The sequence below is a fragment of the Sus scrofa genome, chromosome X (genome assembly GCF_000003025.6).
Source record: "Sus scrofa isolate TJ Tabasco breed Duroc chromosome X, Sscrofa11.1, whole genome shotgun sequence".
Lineage (NCBI taxonomy): Eukaryota > Metazoa > Chordata > Mammalia > Artiodactyla > Suidae > Sus > Sus scrofa.
Window position 1 is genome coordinate 17,887,091 of NC_010461.5, and position 23,078 is coordinate 17,910,168.

Consider the following 23,078-nt stretch of genomic DNA (forward strand, 5'->3'; position numbering starts at 1 on the left):
GGAACCTCCATATGCCATGGGTGTGACCCTGAAAAGCAAAATGAAAAAAGAAAAAAAATGTAAAGATCATAAGTGAGGGATTGAGATGATTCTAGAGAGCCTCGCTTGTTCCAGGTGCCTTCTGCTCCAGAGGGCGAAGATTTTCAAATGTCCTGTGTGGTCCTGAACCCTCTGGGGGCTTCTCCTTTCACTCAGGCCTCAAGCATAATACAGGAAAATCCCATTCCGGGGAGGGGACGCCAGGGGATTTTCTGGGTGAAGGTGCCATGTTCCTCCTGGCACTTGGCACGCGGCACTCGGGGAGCCTCCCTGAGAAGGGCAGCCAGTTGAGAGGGCGGAGGGGCTGCACTTTGCACCTGTCAGCAGCGTTGCTGAGAGGTGGACCATTGACAACACGTGCACTAAAAACACACCACTGTACCTGTGCTTGCTTTTAATTACTTAAACCAGTGTTATTTCTAGTTTTCGATCCCTCCCTCACTCTCTCTCCTAACGAACCTTCAACAACTTGTATCTTGTTTCGCCCCCATGGCAACATTGCATAATAATCATTGTTGACAAACCTATAAGGTAAATAATCGCACTGTTTCCCTGTGATGTATGCGTTTTTAAAGGGCCATTTAGCATGACATGTGTGAATTTCTTAAATTATACCTTCATTGAAAATAAAATCTGTCTTGTCCTAGATTATATGTACTGTCCAACAACTGATCGATTATGGTCCTTACTAAATCCCATTCAGTGAATTTGAGTCTTAACAACATCAAATACATGTTAAGTGAAAAGCTCAAAATACTCAGGTCTATACTATGCTGCACATTTGATTTGGGAGACTGCATTAAAATAAGAAGACAGTTTTCTATAACATTAAGCCAGAGTTTAATTTTGAAACCAAACATGGATCATTTATATATAAACAAAGGGGACAGTGAGGTAAAGTTTGTAACCCTACCCAACTACCCTAATTAGGAAAGTGGAATGGCCTGAGGCAACATATCACTATATTACTTATAACCTGTTTCGCTGACAGATGACTGTTCTGCTTGATATTCCCCGCCCTGGATCTCTCTTTTAGATTTAGATCAGCACACTAAGCCACAGTCCAGCGAGATGTCTGGCACACACAACCCCTTCAGGGAAACCTAAACCCATCAGACACCACCTTAATCTGCAGCCAGTCACGTGTGTGCAATGACCGCCCTACTTTTGGAAACTCATCTCTATGAAACAAAAAAAAGCTAAAGGCTAATTTATGCTTGGGATATTTAAAGGTACATCTGATTTTTTTAAATGGCAGGCAGTGAAGTGAGGAAAAAGGTCAGTGGTGTTGGGGGTGTCTGCCTCCCAGGTAGGTGACACACTTGTCTTTAAAAGTGTGATCTCGAGAACCTGGTCTCTCAAATCTTACTGCGAAGTTGCAGAGGCATCTGGGAAGATCAGCAGTCTCTAGCCAGGCCCTGGGTGATTCTTTTTAGCTTCCGATTATTTCAGAGACTCTTGATCTTAGCAGCAGGAGGCACGTTTCATCTTTCTTTGGGCAGCTAAGGTATGAGCTGCCCCCACCCCCCGCCCTGCCACCTCTTACCTGCTGATCTCTCAGCTCTGCTTTACTTTGTGCCCTATCATGGACTCTATTCCATCTGCACCAAGATCATTTCTGAGCCTCTATGGGAGAAATCATGTTCACCATACAAGCTGTCCTTGAAGGAGGAATGTCAGCGATGCCCTGTGTCTCAGGCAAGGTTTAACTTAATCTGCGATGATGAGTCAGCCATAGTCTTACCCATGGTCCCCAATAGTTCAGAGTGAGAAGCACCCACTTAGGCAACATGGGCATTTGCTTGGTGCTTCTATCTCCTTTCTCTCCATGCGGGGGCAGGGGGGTACATGTAGTTACCTGAATGTATGAAAATTCATGTAGCCTAGATGCATATTTTACGTTTACTCACATATTTATTTGAACTCATAAAAAGTTTATTGACATAATTCAGAAGGTGAAGAACTAAAATACAATTCCAAATATTGACCAAAATAGTGTGCGAAGTAGCTTAGAGAACTCTCTATCAAAATCACTGTTATTGCCATATGCCTATTGCCATATCCTTCTCCAGAAAATCATATCCCTCCTCAAAAACCACACCCTCCAGGCAGTGAGTTCTTGAGCTGACTGGCTCTGCAAGCTGCCAAACATGAAGATAAAACAAGTAGTGCAGCCAACTAGAAGGAAGAGATATAAATGTACAAATGGGACATTTCTGCTAGAGTCTCAGGCATTCCGGAGGTACATAATCTTCATACAAATATATAAAATTTTTAGTGAGCTACTTTAATTTGAATCCATTCTCTTACTCTTCAATTCTTCACATCAAGCCTGCAAAGGAAAAACCAAAGGAGCCATTAGTTTGGTTTTCATGAGGTATTTTTAGGGACAGCTTGTAAATCAATGTGATAGGAACAAGGCAAAATTGAAGGCTTCATTTTCACCTGAAAACCTCATCTCTTGATTCCATGAAGGTAAAGTGAACTGTGAGTAAAAGGTGTGACTGTCAACTCTGGCTTGAGTGATGTGAGTAATTCCAAACTAAATTAGGATGGCTTCCTTCTGAAGGATTAGGGTATAATCCTAACCCTACGATTATGACTTGCAGGCCCTCTGGTGCCTCTGGCAAATGTTCATTCATGGCTTGAACCCTCCAGGCCTCCCTAGCAGCATCCCTATTGCCATGTAACCTTTTGCTTTCCCACCACTGTGAGTAGGGTGGGATTCTTCGTGCCTGAGTTGGACCATGTGACTTGCTTCAGCCAACAGAAGGCACAGAAGTGATGGTGTGCCAGTTCTGAGCCTAAACCTCAGGAGGGAGCCCATATTTCTGTTTCATCTCCTGCACCTCTGCTATTGGCACAAGCAGGGTACACCCAGGCTCGCCTGCTGATTTCAGGAGAAGGATGAACAGCACGTGGACCAGAGACCCCAATATATAAGTGAGCCCAGCTTAGACTGGCTGGGCTACAAACATGAGCCAGAGTAATAAATGCTTTTGTTTCAAGGCATTGGTTTTGGGGGTGCTTGGTTAGGTAGCAGTGGTTAGTTGAGGTGGTGCCATTTCTTTTAAATGCTCTGGCAGTGCCAGGGTGGTTGAACACCATTCACCCATTTGTTTGCCGTCATTCTTTGCCGTCATTTCTTGTATGTTTTACTTAGGTAGGTGGGCTAGATCCTTTCTAAGAAAAAGAATGCCTACTTTTTTTTTATTACCAATGGCTCTAGAAAAAAAAAAAAAACTGCACAGACAAGGCCATCCCAACCCCTCCTGTGGCAGTCACTATGGCTTGGCTCTCTCCATGTCCATTTACAACCCTCTTCTCCCTTGCTTTTTTCTACTACAAAGGCTGGGAGCCAAGTACCGTCTTTGCCAGTCTCTCTCACAGCTCGGGGCAGCCATGGACACAGCTGTGGCTGTCTGCAGCAGAGGTCTCTTAGAAAGCTTTGCTTTCCTCTGTATTTCTTTCGAGATTACAAAGCCTATTGTGTCGTTTAACATTTATATAGCATTGCTGTGATGCAAGCTGTATTGAGCTCATTGTTGAGTTGAAACACGCAGAGGTTCAAAGAGCAGAGTGGGTAGCTCGAAGTCTCATCGCTGGAAAATAGAAAAGCTGGGATCTGAACTCCAGTGTCCTAACTCTAGGGCTCTTTGCACCCCACTAACAGGGAAGGTTTGGATGGTTCCAGAACTGCAGGGGAAGGTAGGAAGGTGTGAATGACTGCAGAACTGAAAACGTTACCAATAGCAGTCAGTCAGCACTGGCTCTCATCTTTTTTGAGCATTTATTTATCTTTTTTTTAAGAAACTCGATGTTCAGTCCAGGCTGTTCAGGAAGAAGCAGAATGCCACCTCCTTCCCAGCTCAGGATTCCCCAAGCGAAGTGTACTTGACTGACCAGCAACTTCAGAGTCTCCTGGGCTCATTGTACCATCTCTGCCTCGGTTGTGCACCCTGCCCTGAGGGTGCTGGACACTTACTGCTGGGGTAACGTGACCCAAGCCTTGATGCCTCTCCCTCTTGGCTGATAGCTTTTAAGTGAAACCCCCACCTCACCCTCAGGATGCGTTATAATAAGTTGCCCCCATGCATCCTCCCTCTGCTTTCATCTCTTCCCCCCATAACTGGCGTGCCTCTAGGCTGTGACCTTCTTTCTTTTTTTCTTTGTTTTCTTTCTTTTTTTTTTTTTGTTTGTTTTTTGTTTTTTGGGGCTGCACCTGTGGCCTATGGAAGTTTTTTGCCTTTTCTAGGGCCACTCCTGCGGCATATGGAGGTTACCAAGATAGGGGTCCAATCAGAGCTGCAGCCACCAGCCTTCGCCACAGCAATGTGGGATCCTAGCTGCGTCTGCAACCTACACCACAGCTCACGGCAACACTGAATCCTTAACCCACTGAGAGAGGCCAGGCATCAAACCCGTAACTCATGGTTCTTAGTCGAATACGTTTCTGTGGCGCCAAGATTGGAATTCTGAGCCCGTGACCTTCTGAAGGCTATGAACATGACCTGTTCATTTTCACATCCCACCACCTATCATGGCACCTGATACAAGCGGAAGCCTGGGGACTGGCACATCAGAGCGAGGGAGTAGCCGGAGCAGGACAAGAACTGGCACTGGCATGCTTGTGAGATGGCAGGAGAGAGTGAGGGGCCACAGATGCAGGAAGCCAGCAGTGTTGAGGTGGGCTGGGTTCCCACTGTGCTGACAGACCTGTTCTGGGCCCTAGCCGTAGCCTCACCATGGCCAGCGTGTGCTCACACCATTTTACTACTGTGGTCACTGTGCTGGGTGACATAGGGCCAGTCCCTCTGCAAGTGAAAGACTCATCACAAACTGCCCTTGAAACCGAGACATTCCTTGGGCTTCTCTGAGCAGCCCAAAAGGGGTGATGATTCATAGCAAATTGTCACTGAGGCATGTTCTGTGAGGTGTGATTTCTTTACAAGAAATGTCCAGACCAAGAAGCACCATCTGCAACCAGAAATGGGAACCATTTCTAGAACAGGCCTGATACGGACTGTGACCACCTTCATCTGTCTCAAGTAGGTGGAATTACAGCTCTACTGAGCAAGAGAGGATGAGCCACTTGCAGCAACCCTCTAGTGACTGTTTAAAAGCCCTAAGATGCCCCTCATGACTGGGTTCAGCTTGTGGCCCACTCTGACTTTAAGACAGTTTTTGGAAACACAGGGAAACCTTGATCGAGTTTGCTGAGATCACTGTGGCTGCTGAGATCACTCTATTATTCAGGAAAACCAAATACACAATTCTTTATGCAATACTAGCCCCAGGGGGACTGTGCTTCATCTGGGGATGGAGCAAACACTGCCTTTCCACAGTTCCCTCCCCTCAGCTACAAAGGGAACCTGGGTCTTCCTTGTAGAAAGCACAGGGCAGGAGGCAGGAAATGGAAGACAGGAGTCACTGTAATTGTCACTCTGCAGGTCCCCCAGCCCTCCCTCAGCTTCCTATCTTCCTCCCGGATTCCAGTAGAATCTGAGAGGGCTCAGCAACTCTGGAAATAAGACACCGCTGATGGCCAAGGTCACACATGGTCCTTTCAGGAGTGCAAGGCCTCCAGAGGACGAGAGTCTCTTCATCCTTGGGCTGGTGGGACGCAGCAAGTTCTCAGAATGTCTATATGTTACCGGAAGCCGGGAATTCAGAGACCTGGGTTAAGGGCTCGAATTTTAAAATGGGAACAATGGGAAGGGATCCAGAGCTAAAATTGCCCATGCTGTAAAGCACACTTGTTTGTTGGGGTGCTGGAATGCAAGTGTGTTGGGCGCTATCCCGGGCCACGCTGCTTCGCCGCCTAGACAACAGCTGTCGGCTATTCTCCTGTGACCTGGGGATATTTGTGAGAACGATGGGGGATGCAAGGCCCCCTGCTGAAAAGTCACTCTCTAGCTGCCCCACACACCTTTTGTACCCAAATCAAAAAAGTTGACACTGGGAAAGGCACACCTTGGCTGGAGCAAGGGTGATACGCCACATATCTCCCTTGTGTCACTCTTAAGTCCAGGCTGAAGAGCATGTGATGTTTACGCCTTGCCATGGCCCATTTATAGCTGTGTTACTCATAGTTGCCGCGGCCCCACATATATCATTTAGGAAATGGAGTCCACTCAACACTGCTCTGCCTTTGGTCCTTTTACCAGACACTCGGGGGCGGTGCAAAGATTACTTCCTCCTACGCGGTGCTAAATCATAGAGCCATAAACACAGTGACACTCAAAAGTAGTGGCGAGAAAGGCTGTGCCTCGTGATGCATCCGGTTCTATACGCAATGGCCAACCAGAGACCCAGAGAAAACTGGTTAAAGCTTTGGAGTTTGTTAGGCCATTTGTGGAGTCCTCCAGGGTTGAAAAAGACACTCTTGCCACACCTGTACATCAAGGTCAGGGAGACAAAGTACACGGCGTGAAACGGCACCCAGGGAACTCCAAACCCAGAACTCTTGATTTTGTCCCCACCAGCCACTCATAAAGTCAAATAAAGAAAACTCTAAGTAAAAACTTACAAAGTTTTCTTGAACCGTGAAATATCCACCCTATTTGGCTTTTGTGCATCATGAAGCCTTTGGTGGCTAATGTAAAAACAGAAATGTTTGTATCAATAACTAGTAAAAGCGAGGAAGCTGAGAAAGACTCAAAGAACAGGACTTTTTTGGGTAAATTTCTGCACCTAAAACTCAAAGTCGAGCAGTGTTGCGTGCTGGATGTGGAGAATTTGAGTGACCTTAAGGAAAAGGCCAGTTGCATGTTACAGGTCAAATTCATTAAAAATAAGTTCGAAAGGGGTTTTTAAATCCTATTGTATTGAGAGTGTGCTGCATGGAAATCAAGCCAGGGGCTGGCCGATGAGACAATACTGAATTTATTTGGGGAGTTCTTGGTGAAATAAGGGACATAATAACCAGAAGTCACTGTTGTTGGGTCCTGGTTTTGAGGTCAGTTTCTTCATCCATCAGAGCACAGACCTCCCTGTTTCTAAAGAAGCCACAGATTTTACTGGAGAAACACTGACCTGAGGTTTCCTAGTAAAGCAGAGCTCAATAAAGCACAGAGGTACAAATTAATGGACAAGTCAAGCACACTGCTGTCTTAAGTTTTCAAAGATGGAAAATTCCTTCTATGTTGTGTAGGCCTGAGCATTTGAGACCTGGGGACAATGGGACTTCCGTCAGAAATACCCAGTATCAGAGTTCCCATCCTGGCTCAGCGGACATGAATCCAACTAGTATCCATGAAGATGCCAGTTCGATCCCTGGCCTTGCTCAGTCGGTTATGGATCTGGCATTGCCGTGAGCTGTGGTATAGGTCACAGACAAGGCTTGGATCCTGCATTGCTGTGGCTGTGGCATAGGCCGGCAGCTGTAGCTCCAATTGGACCCCTAGCCTGGGAACCTCCCTGTCAGGGAGATCCCTTTAGAGCTGATTGACTGTTTTGTTTGTTTGTTTGTTTGTTTGTTTTTCCAGGAACGATGGTAATAAGTGGCCCAAAGTCTCAGTATTCAAATTAAAAACATGGTCACTGATGCACCATCAGGCAAAGATTTAACTATAAAGCTTTTTTTTTTCTTACTGTACAGCAAGGGGATCAAGTTATCCTTACATGTATACATTACAATTATATTTTTTCCCCACCCTTTGTTATGTTGCAACATGAGTATCTAGACAAAGTTCTCAATGCTACTCAGCAGGACCTCCTTGTAAATCTATTTTAAGTTGTGTCTGATAATCCCAAGCTCCTGATCCCTCCCACTCCCATCAGGCAGCCCCAAGTCTTTTCTCCAAGTCCATGATTTTCTTTTCTGAGGAAATGTTCATTTGTGCTGGATATTAGATTCCAGTTATAAGTGATATCATATAGTATTTGTCTTTGTCTTTTTGGCTCATTTCACTCAGTATGAGATTCTCTAGATCTATCCATGTTGCTGCAAATGGCATTATGTCATTCTTTTTTATGGCTGAGTAGTATTCCATTGTGTATATATACCACATCTTCCGAATCCATCTGTGGATGGACATTTGGGTTGTTTCCATGTCCTGGCTATTGTGAATAGTGCTGCAATGAACATGCGGGTGCGTGTGTCTCTTTTAAGTAGAGTTTTGTCCGGATATATGCCCAAGAGTGGGATTGAGGGGTCATGTGGAAGTTCTATGTATAGATTTCTAAGGTATCTCCAAACTCTCCATAGTGGCTATAAAGCTTTTTAATCTTCTAAAATAGTAAAGCTATTTTCAAAGATGAGTGGAACTTGAGTTTTCTTATTGCTCCTTATTTTAGAAACTAGGAGATTAAAATCCAGAGGGGTTGGATCATTTGTACAAGGTCCCCCAGCTAGTTAGTGGCTGGTCCAGGATTAAAAGCCTATCTGGAGTTCTTCGCCCCTACAATAAATCTGTACATGTTGACAGTATTAGAGGCTCCCTTGCATGAACAACTGATACACAGAAATGTATCTGTGGTAGGAGTTCCCATTGTGGCTCAGCGGAAATGAATCCATTAGTAACCATGAGGTTGCATGTTTGATCCCTGGCCTCGCTCAGTGGGTTAAGTATCTGGTGTTGCTGTGAGTTGCGGTGTAGGTCATAGACGCGGCTCGGATCTGGATCTGGCATTGCTGTGGCTGTGGTGTAGGCTGGCAGCTGTAGCTCCAATTCGACTCCTAGCCTGGGAACCTCCATATGCAGCAGGCATGGCCCTAAAAAGACAAAAAAAAAGAAAAAATAAATGTATCCGTGGTATAAAAATAATTTGACCTAATGTTCTTGTGGTAGCTCTAATGAGCACCAAATTTTATTTTTAAAAACATTCTTTGCCTTCTCAGAATTGAGTAGAATATCTTTTTTTAATATTTTTACAGAGTAAAATGCAGCATCGCCATGATCTGCAGTGTAGGTCACAGACATATCTCAGATCCTGCATCGCTGTGGCTGTGGTGTAGGCCGGCAGCTGCAGTTCCGATGTGATCGCTAGCCTGGGAACTTCCATATGCCACAGGTGCAGCCCTAAAAAGCAAAAAAATTAAATAAAATGAGACCTGAGTGATGGGTAGAAGTCAGCCTGCTCATAGGTAAGGAAGAAGAGAGAGACTGGAAAATAACATCCGGAGCGTGTGTAAAGGCCTAGAGTCAGCATGGCACCTCCCTGAACTGGGCCGAAGCAAGGATGTTCTGGGGAGTCCGAAATGCCAGTTGGGAGACGTGGTGAGTCTGAAGCAGTTAGCACAGGCCCCTGAGGGTAACGGGGAGCCATTGAAGCCTGTTCACAGGGCAGTGACATGATCACTTTTGTGTTTTTACTTTTTTTTTTTTTTTTTTTTTTTTTTTTTGCGTTTTAGGGCCGCACCCTCAGCATGTGGAACTTTTCTTAATTTTTAAGAAAATCTTGGAGTTCTTGTCATGACTCAGTAATAACAAACCCAACTAGCATCCACAAGCATGCAGGTTCGATCCCTAGCCTCGCTCAGTGGGTTAAGAATCTGGTGTTGCCATGAGCTGTGGTGTAGGTTGCAGACGCGGCTCAAATCCACATTACTGTGGCTGTGGTATAGGCCGGCAGCTATAGCTCCAATTCAACCCCTAGCCTAGGAACCTCCATATGCCTTGGGTGTGGCCCTAAAAAGACAGAATTTTTTTTTTTTGTCTCAGAGTTCTGTCAACAAAAAACAAGAGAGAAAGGGCTTTTAGGAGTGAAGGGCATGGGTCACTTTGACAGCTGTAGACCATCAATGCTCCAGCTGTTCAGTGAGGTCACCTTTGTATCAACAACAAGCATGGTGGATGGAGGGAGCTTGCAAGCCTTCTTTTAAGGTGAAGAGAGGGCTCTTGCGCAAGGATTGAGAAAGACAGCCTTTTACCAGCAGTTAAGGCCTGGGGGCTCCTCCCCAAAGCCTCTCGGCCCCTAGTCTCAGGCTTTCAGCTGGGGCTTGAGAAAATTCCCTAGAGCCTCCCAAGAACTACTTGGAGAACTAAATATGAGACAAACCACACGTGACCACAGACTGCTGGGCAGACTCTCACCTGTCAATGCACGTATTTTGTGGGCAAGGAAGAATCTGAGCTTAAGTAAAGCAAAAATGGACAGCCTCTCCCATCCCATGGCTTCATTTATTGAACAGGGGAAAGAAGCCTTGGGAGGGAGGTAGACCCATTCCTAATGATTTAACCTTTAATAAAGCCCTGCTATAAATGGAACTCAGGAGAGAAGGTGGCTTGTCAGAGGGCAAAGAAGTGGGCCCCATTAGACAAAATAGGTCGGGCAAGGAGAGAGTCATCCTGTCTCCTGACTAGTTACATTGAGCAGAGATGACCGGCCTTGTTGTTTTTAAACTGTTGGAAAAGGGGGTGGAGACTATATATCAGAGGTTTCTTTCTTGCTGTTGTCCCTCTTAGAAGATGGCTGTTTCAAAGAGGATCCTGGAAAGAAGTGATAGTATTTATCACGGTTTGGAGTTTTAGGCTTAAAAATATGTTTGTGTGTTTCTGGACACATAAGTTTTTACAGAAAAACAATTCTATGCTTCTCCTAGGGGGCCCCTGCAGCTGATGATTGTCTTTCACTGGGGTTAATGAAACACCAACTCCTAAGGAGGGTGGCCCTTTCTGGGGTTTGATTTTTGGTGTTGCTCTCTCCTGCTTTCTCAATTTTGTGTTGACCTTCAGAATTCGAGCGAGAACAGGAAACCTCTCACGATATGCGCACAAGCCAAGGAGAAGGACTAGTGCATAAAAAGCTGAGATTGATCCCTCCAACCAGGAATGTTCAGGTTACTTCTAGATTTGCCCTCCCTAAGAGGTACCGCTCTCTTCTCGCTCCTTCTGAAGCACCTCCTCCCTAATGACTCAAGGTAATGAAGAAAAACCTTTCCCAAGTGCTCAGAATTTGCACTTTGCTTCTATGTCGTCTGGTTGATAAAAGCTTCTGCTGTTAAAAACATCAGGGAAACTGGCTTCACATTTGGAAGTAATCTTTCTAATCTCTCCAAAGATAAACAACATTTGGTGTTTTTAATAAATACAAGAAATTGTGGGTGGTGAGGATCAGTAGGGTTGAAAAGAAAGCAGATAGTGAAATGTTAAGGCTGTGTGACTTTGGGCAAAACCTCACTTCTCCAGACCTCAGTTTTCTCATCTGCTAAATAAATAAATAAATAGATAGATAAATAAATAGGTAAAAAGAGGGTTAGCTCGTTGTGGTAGGCAACCTTTCGTATGGCCCCCAGTGAGTCCTACCTCCTGATATTCATACCCTTTGTGTGGATTTCTCCGACACTGAGTAAGGCTGACTGGTGTTAATCAATAGCGTATTACAGAAATGACAGAGTGTGACTTCTAAGACTGGGTCCTAAAAGCCACTGTGGCTTCTGCTTTGCTTTCTTTTGAATCACTGGCTCTGGGGAAAAGCCAACTGCCATGTTGTGAGGGCACTCAAGCAGCCCAGTGGCACCCAGGCCTCCTGATAACAGGCATCACCAATCAGCCAGCAGCATGAGTGCACCATCTTGAAAGTGGACCTTCTGGTCTTAGTCAAGGGTTTGAATGACTGCCCTGCCAGCCAACATCTTGCCTGTACCGTTGTGAAGGATGCCAGCCAGAACCACCTAGCTCAGCCTCTTCTGAATTCCTCACCCATAGAAATTCTGAAATAATACTGTCTTAAGCTGCTAGGTTGGGGGTAACTTGTTATACAGAAATTTATAACTAATATAGTTGCCTTAGGTCAAATCTAGCTCTTAAATGTTATGTGTCAATGAGTAGGTGTTATTAATGGGAATCACAAAAAGTTGGCATTTCTTTTAGGTCAAAAACCAAATCCTACTTGCAGGGTGGGATCATATTGCTTTGGACATTTCTAAAAAGATAAGTAGCGAGTCTCTAGAGACCTGGCATCTTGAGAACTCATGGATTCGACTTTGTGGAAACATGCCAACACAGCTGGCTGACCTTGAAGCAAAGCTTACAGTGCAGTAGTTCAGCACCCAGCAATTCATCCTTAGCACATCCTACCAAAAACATATCCCACTTATATTATGTTTACACCCAGACACTGAACTTGTTAGAAGAAATGCCAATGGAATGAGGGCTTACCCAGGATCTGCTCTTAATGAGTCACTCCAAAGGGTGCACCTGGCATTACTGGAGGAATAAGCACTCCTAGCAGTTTTGTGGTTTTTTTTTTTTTTAGTGTGAGATGAATTGAGATAGGGGTTAAAAGTTGCTGAGTTCATAGTTAAACCCCAATGACTCTCCAGGGTGGGGAACATATCTGGAAAGCAGGGGGTAGAGAGAGGACCTCTGCATTGAGCTGGGTCTTGGTTAGACTAAGTGACATTGATGGTGCCCTGGCCTGTGAGAATATGACTCTAGGTATCTCGAGAGAGACATGCATCACAACACTAACAAGGCACAGCACGCTCACTAATGTGGACCAGCATCTCATTAGCCTCTTCTAAGCCCAATATGGCTATTGTTCTGGACTCATGGGCCAGTCTGGATAATTTAGTATCTCTTCTCCCATGTCCTAGCCCAAACAGAGGCTTTGACTCTCCTCTGGATCACCCAGTGAATAAGTGTACACGTATGCTGCATGGGTTTCCAAGAATGTGTGGACTTTTTCCACAGTTTAAAGACTTTTATCCCAGCAGCCTAGACATTCAACCAAAGAAATGCTTTTCCATATGAGAAAGATTTTAGTTTGGTTTGTACATGGAGGATCTGAGAAACATCCTGTAACTCAGTCCTTCTGACCCAAGCAGCACATTAGGCTCAGCTGGGGGTCTTGTGCAACATGCCCCTCCCTCAAAGAATTACTGATGAGGGGGAGGCGGGGGTTCAGGCAAGTCCGAGTGATCTTAGTGTGCAGTCTGCTCTGAGGACGGGGTCTAACTGTATCTGGCAATTTGCCACTGCCTGACTCTAGGACTAAGATAACTAGAATAAAAAGTGATTCTCACCCAAAGCCCAAAGCTGGACAATTTAGTTGTTCAGAAACTGGCTTCAGTTCTTATATGATAATATTTGAGAAAAGCGCTACAACTGCCCATCAGTCAGCCAAGTAGCTCGAATCCTGGTCTTGTCTCATATTGGACTTGAAAGGTGTTCAAATTTAGAACGTCTTTTGTGTTTTATTTCCACTACCTGGACATCCATAACAGGGTGCTTGAATGAAGATGATCAAACCTGGCTTTTTGGTCTTTGCATATATTTGAAACTTGGTAAGGCCTTCCTTAGAAATATTTCTAGAGAGATCGGAAAAATGATTCCTCTTCTCTTTTCCCCATCATTGCACCCTGAGATCTCTGTATTATTTCTTACAACTGCATGTGAATCTAAAATTAGCTCAAAAAGTGTAAAAATAAAATCAATGGAGTTCCCGTTTGTTGCTCAGCAGAAACAAATCTGATTAGTATCCATGAGGTTGTGGGTTCGATCCCTGGCCTCGCTCATTGGGTTAAGGATCCAATGTTGCCGTGAGCTGTGGTGTAGGTCGCAGACACGGCTCAGATTTACATTGCTGCGGCTGTTGCACAGGCCAGCAGCTGTAGCTCTGATTGGACCCCTAGCCTGGGAACCTCCATATGCTGCGGGTGCGGCCCTAAAAAGACAAAAAAAAAAAAAAGATAAAATTATCTCAAAATAGAAAGTTTAAAAATAAAACCAAGAGGTGGGCTGTGTTTGGCCCTTGGACCCTGGTTTGCTATCCCCTTGGAATGTAGCAGTGTTAGAACTTAATAGTTACCGAAATTAATGCTGTATCAGTGAGGTTAAGTGATTGGTAGGTAAATTGAAGGCAGAATTCCTCATGCATTACATTACAATTATCCCAGATAATTTACACAGCACACTTCACCCCCATGGATTACTCTGTCTGCCACATGGAGAATCAGCCTGAACCAATGGTTAAGAACCAGACAGCCTGGATTTGAATTCTGGCTGCCCCACTGTCTAGTTGTGCCACCTTGGGGAATTCATGTAACTTCTCTGTGCCTCAGTTTTCTCACCTGTAAAATATAGGTCTTAAATATACTGACTTATTTAAGAATTAGAAGGTAAAATGCTTAGAACACTGCCTGACCCTTGGAAGCACTATTATAAGCAGTCATGATGGCTGCTTCATTGATACATTGTCTATCTGAATTTCAGCAAGGAAATTTGGCCAAGTTGCTCACTCTATCTTCGGGTACTAGCTATAAAACTATGGAGTAGGTGATGGGATAGTTAGGGGATTTGGAATGTCCAGACCTAGACAATTTGTTATTATTATTATTTTTGTGTTTTAGGGCCACACCAACAGCACATGGAAGTTCCCAGGCTAGGGGTCGAATCGGAGCTATAGCTGCCAGCCTACACCACAGCCACAGCAATGCCAGATCCGAGCCGCATCTGCAACCTACACCACAGCTCGTGGCAATGCCAGATCCTTAACCCACTAAGAAAGGCCAGGGATCGAGCCTGTGTCCTCACAGATACCACTTGGGTTCATTACCGCTGAGCCACAGTGGGAGCTCTAGATCCAAACAATTTAGATTGATGGCGCTAGGTCAGTGGTTCTCAAAGTATGATCCCCAAACCAGCAGCAGCAGCCCATGGTAATGTGTCAGAAATGCAACTTCTTGAGCCCACTTCTGATCTACCGAATTAGAAACTCAGGGGTGGGGCCCAGCAATCTAAGTTTCAGGGAGCCCTCCAGATGATGCCCATGGACAAGAAAGTTTGAGAACCACTGCTCTAGGCCAATCTGAAGAGTTTCCATGGCCACAGCCCACAGGATGCTGTCCTTGGTGCTACCTTGTCCCCGCTCTCCTCAAGAGCTCAGTTAAATATAGGGACAAGCTTGTTTCTCAAATTGGCAGATCAGACATGCAAAGCCAGCCTGGAGAAATAACTACACTATTGGATGCTAGAATGCAGACCTGAAATGATCTCAGTCAGTTGGAAGTGCCAGCCAAAATTTGCAAAATTGTTTGGATTTTTAATAAAGAGAGCTTTATTTTTATATAATACAACTTTTTAACTCAAATTTGTGGGCATTTTAGGTCCTACATGTTCAGTGCAGTTATCAGCGATGATGTGGGTACCCAGGCACTGTGCTCCTGGTTAGCACCAGGGCCAAGACTGCAGGATCGCAGCAGCTCGACCCCACGTACAGCAGCAGATCCCTGCCATCACCTCTCAGCATTTCATCATTGGATCACCTAGTGAGAAAGGGTGCCACCCAGGAGAAAGGAGAGTCTGGAGTCCATTATGAAGGGATAGCAGTGAGGCGATAGGGAGGATCAGGGGTCATTCCAATGCAATTGCATTTACCATCTGGTCTGGTCTCTGACCATTATCAGCTGTTTTGTCTTCTCTGGGCCACAAGCTCTTGCCATGCACTGGGATTCCTTGCCAGCCAGGGACTCTGAGACCAGCTCAGTTGGTGGTGTAGACTGCTCCTGGCAGTGGAAGCAGGTCTATAATTGGCCCATAACTGGATTGGATTTGGCTCAGAATGACTCCCAGGCTCCCTCTCCCCTGACAGATAACCAGCAGTAAATTTCATATATAATTCTGCAGGGAATCTGGGATGCCATTTCTTGGCTGTTGCTGACAATGGAGAGCTTTCCAGAAGAGTTGGCCTTTAGGGTGAGGATTTGAGGGTATCTTAAGGTGAAGTTTTTCTCAGGTGGATTTGTTTGCCACCTGGTTGGTCTTTGTTTTTCTTTTCTTTCTGTCTTTTTTTTTTCTTTTGATTTTCTTTTTTCTTTCTTTTTTTTTTTTCTTTTGGTCTTTTTAGGGCTGCAGGTGCAGCATATGGAAGCACCCAGGCTAGGAATCGAATAGGAGCTATAGCTGCTGGCCTACACCACAGCCACAGCAACTCCAGATATGAGCCATGTCTGTGACCTACACCACAGTTCATGGCAACGCCGGATCCTTAACCCACTGAGCGAGGCCAGGGATCAAACTCTTTATGGATACTAGTCAAGTATGTTATTGCTCAGCCACAATGGGAACTCCCGCCACCTGGTCTTTCTGAAATTAAGACATTTCAATCTAATTTTCCAATTCCAGGATCAAATATGTATGTATGTGCATGTATGTACATTGTAAATATATAAGTGATATAGTATGATTTTTAAAAATTAAACAGCAAGAAAATAACAAATAGAAATGGAAATTGAAAGAATACCTTTCCTTTTAAATATATCTGTAGATACAAATGGGTAGTTTAATCCTAGCTTTCTTTCTGTGCCATTAAGAAAAGTCCCTCTGGGTATAAGCAGAGCCATTATCTGCCCTGTTTAACCCCTCCTTGGCACCCGTTACGGACTCCATGGTGAACCTGCTTTTCTGATTAAAAGGGATCACACTCATTTTCTATAGCTAGACTTAACTGGACTTAATTAATAATTAGTCTTAAAATGAACTTTCTCTTGAGGGACACGATGCTACACCCCACAATCTTCCACCCTGGGTGAAGGTGGAAGTCACATAAGAATGAAGTGCAAATAATTCAATTCCTGCCCTACCTGGAACTCTTGTGAGCCTTGAAAGAGAATGAACACACAAGGACTTTGGGATCTTTCAAACCAAGTGCAAGGGCTTGTTAATATTATTACTACAAGCAGCTTCTAGCTAAAAGATGGGATTTAGTTTTTGCCACAAAACTCCAAGTAAGCCTTCCTCATTGCCTGGTTCATGATGCCCCCTGAAGTGGCCATTTCACTGAGTCTCCAAGCTGCCATGTTATGTGGCACCTGTATTTATTACTGACTGCCTACCTGTTTCACTCTTACTGCAAAGCAGACATGACTTAAATATCAAATTAAGTAACATCAGAAAGAGGGAGAAAACATTCCTAGAGAGTACCAAGAAGTGGAAATTGGATGGGAATGGGGCAGAAGCCAGGACAGGATGTCATAAAGAGAACACAAGGGCATTTCCAGATGTTTAGATCAACATGGGATCTTGTTTGAGTTTCTGAACCAGACTTCAATAGTACACAAACTGTGTACAAGGGACTACCTAAAAGCTGAGATGCCTCTCTTTTTGGCCATCAAGCCCATCCAGAATGCTCAATACAATGGTGTCTGAAATGCATTGTTGCACTTTTCCTTTATAGTAAGAGAATCACAGCTTGACTCTCTAAATATTTCTAAAACTGATTTTCTTCAAAGCAAAATCAGAAATTACAAACCAGACATATTCGGTAGTTAAAAGTGGCCAGGAGGAGGTGGAAACGCATTGAAGTCTCCAAAATCAAATGAAAGTGCTCAAGCGAATTGTTTGTGATTCTGCTGTCTCCAGACAAGGGCTTTGGCAACAGGCACTGCCGCAGGTTGTGAAAAATGGGACTGCAGCGCCTCCTCCAGGAAGAAGAGGGTACTTGCAGGTTGGAAATCACCTCAGGAACTGGTTCCTGCTCAAATCCTTCAAGGTGGGAGGTGACTGAAGACAGAGGTTCTCCCAGGTGCTTACAAGGGCCTCCGTGAGCTCAGATTAGTCACAATGAATGGGTTTTCCTTTTCAGTGGGCTTTTTAATATTCGCTGGGAAAATAGAGCTACTTTTCAGAGACTATTTCATTTAAAATCCAACCAACCAACCCTTGCCCTTGGAAGAAAGAAAGGGGCAGAGAGCAGAGGGCATGGGCAAGTTTGTGAGGACCACACAGGGAAGAAACACTTTCTGGATGCCAGTTTGCGCCAGGTGCCCCATCAGAGCCAACTCACTGTCTTTACGGTTGCCTCTCAAGGTCGGAATTATCATTCCTATTTATAGACGTGGCTCAGAATGGTCAGGAACATGCCCAAGGTCACAGACTTACTACATGACCTAGCCAGAAGTGGAGCGCAAGTGTGTCCCACTCTGTCCAGCACGTCCAGTGCTCAGTGTCTTAAGTTCCTTCCCATGGTAACAGGCTATCGTTAGTAATAACAGTAGCTACTGCTCTACTGGGGCCTTTGTACACATTATGTACGTAATTTGGAGTTTCTCAACCTCGATGCTATTGACATTTCTTGCGGGGAGGGGGACAGTCCTGCACATTGTAGAATGTTCGTGGCATCCCTGGCCTCTGCCCACTAGTTGTCAATAGTACCCACCCTTAGTTGTGACAACAAAAATTGTCTCCAGTCGTTGCTAAACGTCCTTTATGGCGGGGGGCAAAATCACCCCACGAGATAGGTACTTTTCTCACTTTTCAGAAAAACAGTGATGATCCAGATCACTGACCAAGAGAATAGTAAAGCCAGTCTATGAACCTATGCCTTCTTCACCCCTAACGTGTATGCTCTTCAACCTTCTCCCAGTAGAAGGTCTATTTTCCAACATCCTGTCTAGAATCTTTGTCACTTGTCTTTAAAGACCAAGTCTTGTTTTTTCCTTCCCGCTCCAGCCATTACGTGCTAACATCCCCTCACATTCACTCCCACCTAAACTGTGAGTCCCTCCAGGGACATTGTCTTATATCAGCTACCACGGATGTGGTTGTGCCTGGCATGTAGTAGGTGCACAGATGTTCACTTATTCCAGGAGTGAATTCATTCCAGTACTTTAATTCTTGCCACTCAAATACAGCTCATGATGTTACCTTGCTTCCGAAGAAAAAGGTTACTTCAGCCAAAGTAAATTCCAGGTAGCCCATGTACAAAAGGATCAGGAACTGAAAATTAATCGAGTCTGAATAAATGGCTGTTTGAACACTCAGAATTTAATAACCCCATTTGGAGAGTTTTCAGGCATTGTTGCCTGTGGAACCAAAGGGCAGCCATGATTCCTGTCCTTTGTATCCAAGAGTGGGGCTCAGGCAAGAGAGAGTCAGGAAAATGTGTATTATGTGTTAAGGAATTGGCTGTGCCTGTGACACATCAGGGCGTGTTTTCTAGGGTGGAAGGAAGAGCCACTGTCCTTTCGAGAAGGCATCCAGTGTCTTCCGGGCAGTAGGACATGCTTGCTTAGTGCTGTTTTTCCAGCAGTCAAGATGAATTGTTCTGAGCAGCCTTCGTGCCACCTGCCTGGACCAAAGCAACTCCTATCTGTCTGCTGCTTAACAGAAATGTCCCTCAGTGAGAAGTTGGTTGACTGACCTTAAACCGGAGGCTGGGGAATGATCAGTTCGCGGGCAGGGAGCAGTGGTGAGGGAGTACAAGTTAAATGTGCAAGTCTTGATTTGCTCCTCGTGATTCCTGCTCCTTCTCAAATGCCACAACGTGTGGGGGGGAGTTAAAACTAGCAGCCTTGTCACGATGCAGCCAAGCCCGATTAGACAGCCTGGAATTCACTTCCCCAGTTTCTGCGTGGGCTGCACACAGCGTGAGAAGGAATGAGAGAAAAGGCTTCCTGGGTAGGAGACGGCTGCCTCTTGATGACACAGTGAGGCCTGCCAAGCCCTAGCTCATCCCCAGAGCAGAGGCGGGCTCTGCAGAGGCCTGGCCTTCCTCTGCTGCGGTTTTGTCAGCACCCGGCCAGGGCTCCACCGTGCCAGGATCAGGCGGGGTGGCTACTGTTCTGTCCCTTCTCCTTCCTCCTCCCCGCCTTTTCCTCCTTTCCTTCACTTCCTTTGCCTTTCTCTCAGTCCTGCTCTCTCTCAGGCTTTCTCTCTTGATGGAGGTTAATTAACCCTTCCTTTTTTCGAGACCCTTAAAGCAAATTATTAGGGCTTCTAGGCAGTGTTTTTCCCATTCACCTGACCCTGGGTAGACGCCTTGATTTGTATTTGAACCCTCAAAGCGGATACCCTTGGCTCCTGGTGCATGCTTTATGCTTGATAGATGCTGGTCGAATGACTGAATGGATGAATGCATGAATGAATGAAAGAAAAAAGAAACCAACAGGTTGTGGTGTCACTTTTTTGTGGAGATGACAGTTTCTGCAGCCTCTTTAAGCCTTTGCTTGTCTTACTGTGACCTAGCACAGTGAAATATTGGCAAAGCCCAGAAGACCACAACTAAAAGAACATTTTTAAAGAATGCAGTCAGTGATGGTGATTAAAAGGGCTGGCTGTGGAGTATGACAGATGACATTGGCATCTTCCCTCTGTGACTTACAAGCTGGATGACTTTGGTCAAGTTACACAAACTCTCGCAGCCTTCTTTCCCCCATAAATGAAATAGGCAACCAGTATATATTCCATGCATGAGGAGTAAGTGAAGTGATGGAAGTGAAGCGAGGGGCACAGTGTCAGGCATTATCACGAGCTTATAATAACCGCTAACAATGACAATAAAAATGATGACATTGATATTGGTGCTGATGATTACTAATGCATAACATTCATATTTTAAAAGACTTGATGAGCTGCTGAGATAACCTACTGCTTTCTGATACATTTGAGATGAGAAAATAACCTACCAAAAAGTGTCATGTTTAAGGCCTTATACCACAATTCCATATATACCATATACCTATTTAGTTTACCAGTTTGACAATAGAATCATGTTTAAGAGTGCTTGATTACGGAGTCTCTGATTAATGTGAAGAGACTATAAATATTGGGCAATTACCTTTCTTTTTATTAATGTTTTCATTTCTGTAAAATGCAATGCTGTGATTGCTTGGAAAGGAACGCTTGCAAGTTGGTCCTGACACCAAACTTTCAAGTAGATCAATCAAGGTTACTTACTCTTAGCACAACTAACATTGAGGGCTGGATAATTCCTTGCTTTGGAGAGGCGGGTGCAGTCCTGGCTCTCGTGGGACATTTACCAGCATCCTTGGAAACTCCCCACTGGATGACAATAGCTACCCATACCGCCCCCAAGCTGTGACAACTCAAACTGTCTCCAGACATTGCCCTCTGCCCCCAGAACCACTGGGATGGGGGAAATGAGTTCCATTGCTTGGGAAGCAGGGCAAGTGCCAGTGGTAACTGTCCTTTAGCCCGTAGAAATCTACATGTGGGAGTACAAGGTTCTAAAAATTGGGTCCTGAGTCACCTCTTCCTTTTAGCGAGCTGTCCAGAGCAGATGGGCTTCTCTGGGCTCAGATCTACTCCCACCAATTCCAAATTCCTCCAGAGAATTCACACACTAGGCCCTCCAGACATCTGTTTTAATAGAAACCATCCAGGTCGCTTCTGTGTGTTTGCTGTAGAGAGGCTCTTAAAGCAACTGCCAGAATCGGCTCAAAGGCTCCTCATGTTCACCCTCAAGAGTACTTTACTCCCACACAGGCTATAACCAGGGCCTAGAATAATAGCTTTGCCAGGCAGGTTAACAAATGAATAAAACCTTGATGCAGTTCAGAACCACTGCAAAACTCATCTTTATCGTAACCAAGTGGGGAGCAGGAGGGGAAAAAAGAACATCACAAATCAAAAGAAATGTGGCTTCACTAGAGAGTGAAAAAATCTCAGCATAAAAAATTTCCTTCAAAGAAAGTAAATAGAGCTTCTGTAATTGGGTCAAAGCAGGGAACATTTCAAAATTGAGGACAAAAATTTTCCAGCAGACCACAGAGAAGATATTTGGAGAAGTTGTTCGGGTTTTTTTTTTTTTTTTTTAAAGTTTAGTTCTAGGTAAAACAATAAACAGTCCTCTGTCTTTTGACAGAGGGAAAAGGTTATGAAGTCATGTTAAGTCAAAGACTATGAGAAATAAATCATCTTAATTCTGAAAGCTACAAAGTAACATAAATTCTTCTGATAGAGAAAGACAAATACTATATGATCTCACTTATATGTGGAATCTAACACACACACATGCTTAAAAAGATCAGATATGTGGTTTACCAGAGGCAGAGGGTGGGAGGGGGAATTGGAGGATGGTGGTCAAAAGTTACAAATTTCCAGTTAAAAGATAAATAAGCATTAGGGATGTAATGTACAACATGGTAACTAGAGTTAACACTGCTGTGTGATACATAGGAAAGTTAAGAGAGTAAATCCTAAGAGTTCTCATCACAAGGACAAAATGTATTTTCTTTCTTTCATTTTTACCGTCATCTATATGAGATGCTGAATATTAGTTGAACCGATTTCTCTAGTCATTTCACAATATATGCAAGCGAAACCATCAAGCTCTATTCCTTAAACATACATAGTGATGTCAATTATTTTTCAATAACACTGGAAAAATGCTCTTACGACAAAATGTAAAGTAGAAAAGCAAGATACAAGACCATACATGTACTGTGAATGATGCTATGTGAGAAAAAAGCAAGAGGAGAACCAGTTCCCAGATGCTATCCCTGGACATACTTCTTATTTTATTTTTTTGGCTGCCCCATGGCATATGGAGTTCCCAGGCCAGGGATCAGATTTGAGCTGTAGTTGTGACCTAAGCCGCAGCTATGGCAATGCCAGATCCTTAACCCACTGCACCGGGCCAGGGATTGAACCTTCATCCCAGCGCTCCCAAGACAGGGCAGATTCCATTGTGCCACAGTGAGAACTCCTGGAGATAGTTTTTAAAATGCATCCTTTAATCCTTCACGTCTCCCTAATCCTAAACCCTATGAGGAAGATACCATTTTCTACTTTTTATGAAACAAGGAAATAAAGACATGGAGCTCAAAGTTGCAAAGGTAGAAGAGACCAAGTCTTCATGACCTCAAGCCTCATATTTTTAGCAATTCAGTCATACTGCATCCCACATGTAAATGCAGGGGGAAAGACTAGAAGGGAAAATACCAACGTATTATGCTAATTGGTGATCTTATAGGTGATTACTTTTTATGTCCCAGCTTCTATTATAGTGTTTATACAAATAGATTTTTTTAGTACATTTTAACTGAAAGAGCTGATGTTTCCCGTTCATGCATCAGCTTCATCATCTGCCATTTATGTAGATATGGGTTAAGCTTGCTCTCAGATGATGAAGGGCATGGTCCCCAAATGTGGAGCTGCTAATGTTGACTTGATTGATTGGGTTTTGTTTGTTTGTTTGTTTGTTTGCCAATTCTTGGGCCACTCCCACAGCATATGGAGGTTCCCAGGCTAGGGGTCGAATCAGAGCTGTAGCTGCCGGTAAATTCGAGTCACGTCTGCGACCTACACCACAGCTCAAGGCAATGGTGGATCCTTAACCCACTGAGCAAGGCC

At 44.5% G+C, this 23,078-nt stretch overlaps 1 protein-coding gene across 1 annotated transcript in view; it reads right to left on the reverse strand.

The window, feature by feature from the left end:
* SMPX (small muscle protein, X-linked) overlaps positions 1,940–23,078 on the reverse strand; it is a 49,177-nt gene continuing 28,038 nt past the window's right edge. The window contains 1 exon segment of the mRNA NM_001078687.2: positions 1,940–2,371. The gene's annotated coding sequence lies outside the window, so the exon portion shown is untranslated.